This window comes from Elephantulus edwardii, unplaced genomic scaffold (genome assembly GCF_000299155.1).
Source record: "Elephantulus edwardii isolate Elephantulus edwardi_28Jun2011 unplaced genomic scaffold, EleEdw1.0 scaffold00089, whole genome shotgun sequence".
In the NCBI taxonomy this organism is placed as follows: Eukaryota; Metazoa; Chordata; class Mammalia; order Macroscelidea; family Macroscelididae; genus Elephantulus; species Elephantulus edwardii.
The window spans coordinates 4839836-4851079 of record NW_006399839.1 but is presented as its reverse complement, the minus strand read 5'-3'; positions in this window follow the sequence as shown (position 1 = coordinate 4851079).

Genomic DNA, 11244 nt, shown 5'->3' with positions numbered 1-11244 from the left:
GACGGTGCCTGGTGGCAGGCTGATAGACATCTGGGAGCCTTCTGAGGTTTGGAAGGAGTATGATGATTATGCAGGTATCCCTTAGGTGGTAGAGAAATGTAAGGATTGTTGGCTTGAACTCAACCAGCGGAAGAAAGACCTGGAGAGCTAAAGAGAACCCCATGGAGCAGTTCTGGTCTGTAATACTTGGGGTGGCCGTGGGTCTGGAATGAACTCACTGGCCATGGATTTGGGTTTGGTTGGTCCCATGAACTAAACCAGGGGGTCAGGGAGCAGGTTTGGGGAGTGACACTGAGTTGTGCTTCAGGCATGAGGAGTTAGAGGAGCCCATAGGCGGCGGCGGCAGGATGAGTGGACACAGTGACTGTAACAACAGGTTCGATCGTATCAGAGAGAATGAGGATGGCACAGGCCAGGGCAGGGTGCAGATCTGCACAGAGTGTGCTGGGGGTGGTCCTCCACTTGAACACCTAACAACAGCCATGACCACATAGGCGGAGTTCCAGGGAGTGATGTGAACTGGAAAATGGGGAGGTGGGCTGTTGACCTAGAGAGGGTGCTGGAGCATGTGTGGAGATGTCATAGAGGCTCCAGGCGGCCCACACACCCTGCACACAGGAGGTGATTCTGGAATGAGAGCTGTGTGAGGCCAAGAAGCTGGGATAGAGGATGGATGCAGTGATGGAGCCTTGGAATTCCAGTGTCACCTTACAGGAAATGCTGCTGAACTCAGTCTCTCCTCCTCCCTCTCCCTCCTCTCCCCTCCCTTCTTCCTCCTCCTTCATTCCCTGTTCACCACTCTAGCAGCTGGTTTTGAAGCTGATTTTGAAACTTTAATTGATTGAAGGAGAAAGAAACCAAATAGCGAGAAAAGCTGCACAAGTGAGCCCTGGTGGCCTAGTGGGTAATGAGTTGTGCGGCCAACTCAGAGGCAGGCTGTTTGAATCCACCTGCTTCTTGGGAGAAAGAGGGACAATCTCTTCCTGTGTCATTGATTTACAGCCTTTAAAAATCCTCTATAGGGTCAGCTGTGAGTCAGTTCTGACTCCACGACACATAGTAGATCTCATTCAGGACAAGAGCAGTCACTTAGGATCTGAGGACCTCAGGAGTCTCTCAGGGGACTGTTGCTGGGGTGGGCCAAGCTCTCCACTGTCTGCCACCTACACAGGTTCAGCTTTCCCTCACAGGATCCCTGACCACTGGACTGCTTGCTCCTGGCAAGGGAAGGACAGGGCCCTTTGATGGCAAATCTCAATGAAACTGCACAAAACGGGAAGAAGAGACACCCCAAAGGGAAGCTAGGGGTGACCAGAAGGAAGGGATCCCAGATGCTGCCAGCCATCATCAGCGAGTCCTCTCCCCTAGCCTTCACAGATCCTGGGTAAACTAGGTTAAAGCGCCTTCTTGGAATATGGGTGAATATGATTGGCCAGTCTGATCAGTCCATCACCACCCACTGCTATCTAGCAGAATCTGAAAGGCCTGCAGCAGGGGAGGCCCTTCCACCCGCACTGAGTAGGGCTGAGGGTCTGTTGGGAAAGCAGAACTCTACACCCAAGTGTTTCTCTCATGCCAGAAATTGCTCTGAGCATTTTTTTTAAACTCATAACCCACTTATTCCTCACCCTCACCTGATGAAGCATTCTGCCATCAGTGCTCTGTGTCTGCCAAGGAGGCTGTGGCACAGAGAAGTTAAGGAACTGGCCCGGGGCCACCCAGCTAATAAGTGGAAGAGCAGAGCTAAAATGTGGTTAGTCCATCTCTCAGGACAGTACGTGCAATCACTGCGGTGATATGAATGTCCTGTCCTAGGAGAAGGGGGCACCTTTGCACCAGGTACTGTATTTCCCACCACTCCCTGGTCAGTCTCCTGCCCTGTGGTGCCCTCCCTGCGTGTTGCTGTGATGTTGAAAGCTAAGCCACCCGTATTTCAGATACCAGCGTGGTCACCCGTGGGGTGCGTCCAGGTCGAATCCTTTCACCACACTTGTTCAGTCTGAATGCTGAGCGAGTAATCCACGAAGCTGGCCTCTGTGAAGGAGAGTATGGCCTCGGGAGTGGAGAGAGGCTCTGTAACCACGTGCACAATGCAGGTGACACAGCCGTGCCTGCTGAGAACCAAGAAGACTTGACACACTGCTGAAGATCAGAGGGCCCAGCCTTCAGTCCAGATTACACATCAACATGAAACAGGAACGCTCACAACTGGACCAATAAGCAGCAACGTGATAAACAGAGAAAATAGCAAAGTTGTCAAGGAGTTGTGGGTTTTTTTGTTTGTTTGTTTGTTTTGTTTTTTAACCTGGATCCACAATCAATAACAGTGGAAGCAACAGTGAAGAAGAGAAATGACATCCTGCGATGGGCACGTTGCCACAAAGAGGACTTTAAAAGTGTTCAGAAGCTAAGAAGTGATTGAGGGGCCTCCCCTGCCCCTGCCCCACCCAGACGATGGAATTTTCTGTTGCTGCATTTGCCTGTGAATGTTGGGAAGTGAGTAAGGCAGGCTGGCTGAAGAGCAATTGAGGCCTTTGAATTGCAGGGCTGGTGAAGAATATTGAACATGCTGTGATTGGCCAAAAAGATAAATTTGTCTTGGAGGAAGTGCGGCCAGAAGGCTCCTTAAACGTCAGGATACTGAGAACTGTGTCTCATGCACTTTGGCCATGTTACTGGGGCGGGGAACAGTCCCTGGAGAAAGACATCGAGCGTGGTCAAGTAGAGAGGGTCAGTGAAAAGAAGGCCCTCAAGAGTCTAGCTGGCACGGTGGCTGAAGCCCTGGCCTTGCACACGGCAGTGGTGGTGAGGACCTGGCAGTGTTTTTGTTCTATTGCTCTATCACAGGGTTGCTATGAGTTCAGAGGGGCTTGGCAGCATCTAACAGCAATAACAACCGGTTACATCAATGATACCCTTCTGAGAATCCAACCTCAAACTTGACAGCCAGCTTTACTTTTGGAGGAATCCCTGGTTGGTGAAAATAGTCAGCTTGCTTGGCCTGTTGACTCAAAGCTTAGAGGTTTGAGTCCATCCACAGGTGCCTGGGAAGAAAGGCCTGGTGATCTACTGGTGAAAAAAAAATCAGCCCTGAGAGCCCCATGAAATGTAACTACACACTCTGACATGTGAGGTATAATTTGGTTATAGATTAAATCTATTCTCAAGGCAGAATGTTTGGAAAGCCCAGAAGGATTAAAAAAAAATTAAAGAGGCTTACACAATTATGTTCTTATAGGAGGTATCAGCTATTTTAAAAACAATGAAAATATAAACAGAAACGTATGTTTATCTCCTTGAAAGGAGGGCACAGTACCGCACTGATCACTTGCAGCCTCTTTTTCCCTTGAGCTTGCGCGGTGACAGTAAATCCTTGCCAAGGGCCTGGTATTTACTGGTTGTGCGGAATGTTTCCCATTGTATGGACATACCATCTGCTTGTCTAACTAATCCCCTGCAGTGCAGCCATTAGGTCCTTTCGAGTTACTTCTGAGGATAAATGCAGCAGCCGCCCTCTGGGACTCTGCCCGGGCCCTGCAGCTCTGTCACTGTGTCTCTGCCCTCTGCCTCTGGTACTCTTATTTCCAAGGTCCTGCACCTCTGACTCTTCTTTTTGGAAAACTTCTCAGGGGCCGCTGGAGCCACTTTGTCTACAGGGTCAAAGAACTGGAAGCTTCCATTTCCTACTTTCCATCACAAACCTTAGCCAGTGGCTGCTGGGTATAGAATAGGAAAGCTCGAGTCCCTTACGTCAGATGAGAACAAATTCTGAAGCCCTCTCAGGTTCCCTTTCTGGCAGCTTTGTCTAATAGAAATATAATCTGAACCACACAAGTGGTCTGTTTGCTAGTTGTGGCTGGTTACTGTTGATTTGATTCTAATGCCTGGTGATGTTACATACAGCAGAAAGAATGTTGCTCAGCCCTGTGTCACTGTGCTCTTGTGCTGTTAGTTAGTTCATCATGATAACTTTTGGGCTGTTGCATCTTCCCAAGGACTTTCCCTGCCTCATTGGCCTCCGTTTAAGCAGACTTGATGTCCTCCTCTCATGACTGATCCCTGCTGGTGTCGTGTGCAAAGTCAGGGAGCCTGAAAATGTTCTTTTATATAGTCTGTGGAGTTTCCACTGACTAATTCTTGAAGGAGGATAACCAGGCCTTCCTTTCTAGTCTATTTTAGTTTGTAAATTTCTACGATGGATGACCCCTTGGATATTTGAAATACTAGTGGCATCACTTCAGCGTCACAGCAACTTACAAGTCATCAGTGAACTGCAGACTTGACAGATGAGTGGTAGAATTTTCTAGTCACCATGTGTACGGATTAAAAAGAAGTGAAATGTTTCTGGACTTGATCTTTGTGACTAAAGGACGGACATGACGTCATGCCGTTTTGGGGGTGAGATCTGAAAAGATGCACTGTCCTTTCTGCCTCATACTATCTATCTGTCAGCACACTCTTCTGTGTTGTGAGGACACTCGGGCAGTCCTGTGGAGAGGCCCACTTGGTGAGGGACTGAGACTTCCAGCCAGCAGCCAGAGAGGAAATGAAACTTCCGGCCAAGAGCCATGGGCCTGAGCTTTGAAGAGACCTCCTAGTTCTAGCAGGCCTCTGGATCCCTTCTGCTCTGGCCGACATTTTCATGGCAGCCTCTTGGGAGGCCCTAGTCCAGAACCTTTAGACTAAGCCTCTGCTGAATGCTTGAAACTGTGATGCTATAGGTGTGATTGTTTTAAACCATTAAGTGTCAATATCACAGCACACAGTGACTAGAGCTACCCATTCCATCTGGCTCCTGGACCTTGACAATGCACATTGCCGTTCTACTGAAGAAAGGCTCACTTTGTCTAACGTAGCACTTCCCAGACTTCTCTGGCTACAGAAACCACCCCCACCCTCTTTGCTTTTCATGGCATTCACTCTGCGGACTGCTGCGCTGGCGTGAAATTCTGAACACATCCAGGGATTCTCAGTTTCTGTCACATCTCCAAAGACACCTTGTCTTCTGATATCTGTGTCTGTGTTGACTTTGACCTGAACTCTGTGCGCGTGTGCGCACGTGTGTGTGTGTGTGTACACACGTATATATGCGTGCTTGTGCATATTGGCGTGAAGGTGTTGGGGTTTGGGTTGTTGGTTTTTTTTTTTTACTTTTTGTCATGTCTGCTGTGGGTTTCATGAGCTGTCACCATTGGAACCAGAATAAGTCAGCGTGTCATTCAGCCCTGAGGAAGCACAAACAGGCACAGGAAAATTGGAATTGTCCCATGATGTCAGGTCACCAGGCAATGTTTCCAAGACAGCTGGCCCTTGCTATTCCTTCCCCTGCCCGCATGTCTCCCTACCCTAATAGAATAACTGAGCAATCATCCTATTCATTCACCAACTCTCTCCCTCTCTCTCACCTTCCCAGGGAATATTTAACTAGGATATTGAATCATTGGATGAATTAGGCCAAGAGATGAAGACACTGAATTCATGCCTTTGTTATTCCTCTGTCAGAAAACTTTCACTTACATGTTATGGGGTTTTTTGGTGGGGAATTTGAGTGAAAGTTTACAAAGCATAGTGGGTTTCCGCTCAACCATTCTTGCACATTTTTTAAATAACATTAGCCATGTGATCACACTTCACCCCACTTCATCCCTGTGATGCTCATTTCCACTAATCCTTCTACCCTGCTCCTTCTGATCTCCTGGTCTTCCGGAAACTCTTGAACTTCCCTCTCACCCTCCCCACCTCGCAGACCAGCTACCATGATGGTCTAGGACCAGCTTACTAGAGCTGGAGCCTGGCTGGGTGACTGCACCGTGCTTCACGGGCACGTTCTGCCTGCTGGTGCCATCTTGAAGGGTTAACGACACATAGTAAAATAGTGCATGTTAGTTAATGATTGTTGTTGTTTAATGCCGTCGAGTCGTAGACGACTCATAGTGACCCTATGAACGAACGGCCTGAGCACTGTTCGTACATAGAGTTTCCGGAGGCAAGCCATTTTGGAAGTGGATGCCGCTGCTGCTTCCAGGCTTGATTTAGTCGGGAAGCTCTAGCCAACACTGTCCACCATGGGTGCCCATTACCACGATTGGCACATCACTGTCACAGGCTTCAGCATCACAGCAACCACGAGTTACCTCTGTACAGCAACCCACAGACCAGTGCTATACCACTCATGAATATAACAATTTTTTGAGTTAATGATTACCTCAACCAAAAAACTCCTCACGACCGGACCAATAAGCAACATCATGGTAAAGGGAAAGAAGAGTGGAGTTGCAAAGCATTTCATTTAACTTGAATCTACAGTGAACACCCATCGGAGGCAGCAGTCAGGAAATGAAATAGCGTGTTATATGAGGAAAATCAGCTACTGAGATATCTCTCAAAAGTGCTTGAAAGCAGAGGTGCTCTTGGAGAGGAAGATGGACCTGACCCAAGCTGCAGTATTTTCAGTTGCCCTCAGATGCTTGCAAAAATTGGATGATGAATAAAGAAGCTGGGAGAACAATTAATGCCTTAGAGTAATGGTATCGGACTTCTAGAAGAAGGAGCAACACCGTCTTGGAAGAAATACAGGCAGCATGCTCGTTAGAAGTGAGGGGGAGAGACATCACTTGTTGTTTGGCCTTATCATCCTACTTGGTAAAGGGACATTGGAAAAGTTACGGTAAGCTCCTTTGTGAGATGGTTGCAACAGTGGGCTCATGGTAATGACCGTGAGGTTAGTACAGGGCTGGACAATGCTTCATTCTGATGTAGAAACATCACCCTGAGTTGTAACTGACTTGATGGTACCGGCACCTAAACACTTGCTATGCTGCTGAGAGCTAGGCAGTGAATAAGGATGACAGAACAAGATCATCGCCTTTGAGCTGTGGCGTTGGAGAAGAATGCTGAATATCCCATGGACTGCCAAACGAATAAACAGGTCTTGGAGAAGGTGCAACCAGAGTATCCCTTGGAGGCAAAGATGGTGAAGCCTTGTTTCAGGTATTTTGGGCTTCTAGGAAAAGCTGTTTCTCGGAGAGGGGCATCATGTTTGGGAAGGTGGAGGGAAAGGCAGACGAGGGAAAGACCCTCAGCCTGGTGGATTGACACAGTGACTATAGCAGTGGGCTTGAGTGTGTCAGAGATTGTGAGGATGGCACAGGATAGGACAGGGTTCAGATCTATTGTTCATAGGGTCGCTATGGGTCATACTTGACTTGATGGCACCTAATAACAACATCAACAAATATTGATGATGGTTATTGATAACTTAAGGCATGGGTGTGTCCATTGGAAAGAAATAGACCTGGTGGGTTGTCTTAGGAATTGGAAATCAATCAGTCTTCTTTAGTAGACTGTGGGACCCCTGAAGATAAGGCTATAACCAACCCCTCCTCTTTGTTCTGCAGCTCCAAGCACAGACACAGCTACAAACTTCCTTCTTTTGATCCCTTCTTAAGTCACTAATAACAAGTCATTGACATTTGTGGGGAATCCTTGGGTGGTACAAAAAGCTAACATGCTTGACTGTTCACCAAAAGGGTGGAGTTTCTAGTCCAACTAGAGGAGCTGCTGAACAAAGGCCTGATGATCTATCCTCCTGCTGAATTCGCTCTTGAAAATCCTTTGGAGCGTGGTGTGATACTGCTGTGATACACGTAGGGTTACCATGAGCAGGAGTCAGCTAAACCACAGCTGGTGGGGCTTAACATTTACGGAACAGCTTCACTGAGCCTGACACTAGGCTGAGCACTGTATTAGCATCATCTCATTTAGGTAACCATGACAACCCTTCTCCCAGATCCTTGGGTACCACTGGCTCAAACTCACGCAGTTAGATCAAGCTGCAGTAGAGCCAGGATTAGAAAGGCATCCGGTTGCCATGGGACATTCAGCTTGAGCCCTGCTTCATGCCTCCTTTGCTAAAGAGCAGGCTTTGAGCTTCCTCACTGTCCAGAAACTTCCACTAACGTTGGGCAGAAGGTATCCAAACTAGCCACCTCCCGCCAGCTTCACATGTTGGCTCACTTGGGAGGCGCTATTGATTTTCACTTTATGATGCACAAACTGTAAGGCAGCCCGAGACGGGGGAGAGGAGAAGCTGACCACTGATTCTTGGAATTTATTTCCAAACACATTTATTTGTTTTTCCCCTTCAAGGTCAAATCAGGTCATCTCCATCTATCCACCGTGGACTGACTGGCAGGCAGTTGGGGGCGGGGGACAAAGGCTGGGTCATGGGAAGGCCAGTGGAGTCAGCTCCTTCCTGTGACAGCCCCATCCCAGTAAGGACGCAGGCTCTATATTCTCTAGTCCTTTGCTTGGGCACCACTGGGGAAAGGCTGAGTCATATGACTTGATGCTAAATCACATGTCTTTGAGCCAGAAGTTCTCAGAACTGAAATGAGTCAGGTTTGTGAGATAGAAGTCATGGTTTTAGCCCAATGTCCTACGTTACTCACTCTCCCCGATTCATTCTTTCATTCATTCATGCGTATATTCAATTGCATATCTGGCTTAGTGGTAAAGAGTTGCTTTCGCACCCAAAGATATATTGTTCAAATCCACTAGCTGCCACCCAGGAGAAAAGCAGGCAGTCTCCTCTCATGCGATTAACTGCCTCTGAAAACCCACTGGACGGTCAGCTATGGGTCAGTCCCAGCTCTACAATATGCGACACCACCACCAGTGGTGTACCAAGCACTGCATTTGGTGTAGAGGACACAGCAATGAATGAGGTGGGGTGGGGGAGGGAATTGCTACCCTTTTAGAGTTTATCCTCTGGGGCACAGCTGTGTGTTGAGGGCAGCTGTCATTTTGATATTCTAATGTGTTGACAACCAAGCACATTCATTTCTGGGAAGTGTCTTCTAGTAAATAAAAGTGTTGATGTATTTCTTAACTAGGGAGGAGGTGGAATGATGTGGATTTTGAGGCCTCTCTGTGGAGTTGGAATGTGGAAGGGGGAAGGAGGATACAAAGCAGACAGCCACACCACAAGCTGGGAGCAGAGTGTTGTTGGTGGTGGTTGTTTTTAGCTGCCGTCGAGTCATACAAAACCCATAGTGACCCTATGAAAGAAAGACTTGAACACTTGTATAACTTACATTGCTTCTCCTTGTTTATGGCGTTTCTGGAGGCAAGCTACTTTGGAAGTGGATGCCACTCCTGCTTCCAAGCTTGTTTTAGTTGGGGAACTGCACCAAACACTGTCCATCATGGGTAACCATTATCACATTTGACACATCAGTGTCACAGTGTTCCGATTGACAGCAGCCAAGAGTTACCTCTGACTAGAGGATCATAAGTGTGAAGGCCCAGTGGTGAGGGCAGGCGTGGCGTGTCAGGGACAGAGAGGAGGCCTGGGCAGGGCAGACGCGAGGGGAAGCTGTGAGAGATGAAGTTGGAAGGGGGCCGAGGCCAGAACAGGCAGGGCTTTGGAAGCTGTTGAAAGGAGTCTGGATCTTGAAGGTCCCATCACTCAGCTGAGCAGTCCACAGGACTCAATGCCTCTCATGCCCCAAGAACTGTGTCAGGAGTTGGGGGAACAGTGGAGAACTAGCAGGCTGTGGTCTCTGCTTTCATGAGCCTGGGTACAAGGGGATGCCATGTCATGAGAGTTACACGAAACCGGCTCCTGCCCTCTTTGAGGCATCTCGATATTCTAGGGACTGTGTTCTCATAGTCATTTCTAGCTTCAGCTGTCTGCCCTCAAAGAGTTCTCCTCTTTATTCACTTTGTTCTGGTTTCTTTCAATTTCTACCCCAAGATTGTTCAGAGATTGATCATCTGCCAAAGACCATTTCATACCAAGCCACTGTTCGTGTGTCCTACTTCCCTAAAGGTTAGGAATGGTGTATGGTTTTGATAGCACAATGCAAAGAATGGGCAACTTAATCTGTTGTTGTTGTTGTGTAATGTTGAGTTAGAACCTATCTGTAGCTGACCCTCCAGCAGGTGTTCAGAGACAGTTAATTGCACAGGAGGAGATTGCCCATCCTCTCACGGAGCAGTTGATGGCCTCGAACCAGACACCTTCAGGATTTCAGCACAGCTTCTTGCCACTAGGCCACCAGAGCTTAGATTTCTGGCCCACCCACCACCTGGCATTTCTTACTCCTGTCTGACCCTCCACCATACTACCCTAGCTGCCATGTAGCTGATAATCTAATGGGTAAGGAGTTGTCCTACAAATCCAAAGGTGAGTGGTTCTAACCCACGAGCTGCTCTTCTGGAAAAAAGATGCGTAATCTCCTCCCGTGTGATCTACAGTCTGAAAACCCACTGGAGAGCCAGCTATGAGTCAGCTCTAACTTGATGGCAATGAGCTTGAGGGGTTTCTCAACATAGAGACACCACTCGCTCTGGGGGGCAGAGTTATGTGGGCCTTCACGCCCTTGGTAGTGTCCTGTCTCCACACTCTCCACTCGTAGTGTGTCATTGAGCAGCCCAGAACTGGCCACCTTTATAGTAACAGCCTTCCATTCCTCCTCATCCTTCCCCCAGGAACAGCACCCGACCCCTGACCCACTGGCTGGTCCACAGCAGCTTCTTTACTCTGTTGTTGGTGCTTTGAAGCTGGTCACTCTTTCTAGTGACCCCGTGTTACTTCAGCCCAAAACCCTGCCTGGTCCTTTTGCTATAGATACTGTGTCATCCCTCTGGTTTAGAGGATCTTCTTCTGTCTTTATGGACTCTCCTTGGGAAAGGGCATCATACTGGAGAAAGCAGAAGTTCCGAGAAGGAAAGACCCCTCGCAAGATGAATTGCCACAGTGACAATGGCTTGAGCATCAGAGATGGTGAGGACAGGACAGGACAAGGTTCAGATCTGTTGTTAATCAGATCACTGTGACTTACAGTTGGCTTGATGGCACCTAACACCAACGAGATGAACAGACACAGTGACTTCAGCAGTGGGCTCTAGGGTATCAGAGATGAGGATGGCACAGGATGGGGCAGGGTTCAGGCCGGCTGTTCGTAGGGTCACTATGAGCTGTACTCGACTTGACAGCACCTAACAACAACTACACTCTATTACACAGATACTCGGACTGTTATAAGGCAATGTACTGGGTGGGCTGAGGCTCTGCAGGGGGGTTTCTGGCCAGCCTCCTGGAAATCGGAGCAGAGATCCTAAAGGATTAGCCTGGAAGAGGATGGGGGTGGGGAATACACCTTGGCAAAGGCAGTTGGAGTGTGTAGAGTTCCAGGAGCAAGAATGGGCCTGTCTGCTGGAAGAACAGAGAGAAATGAG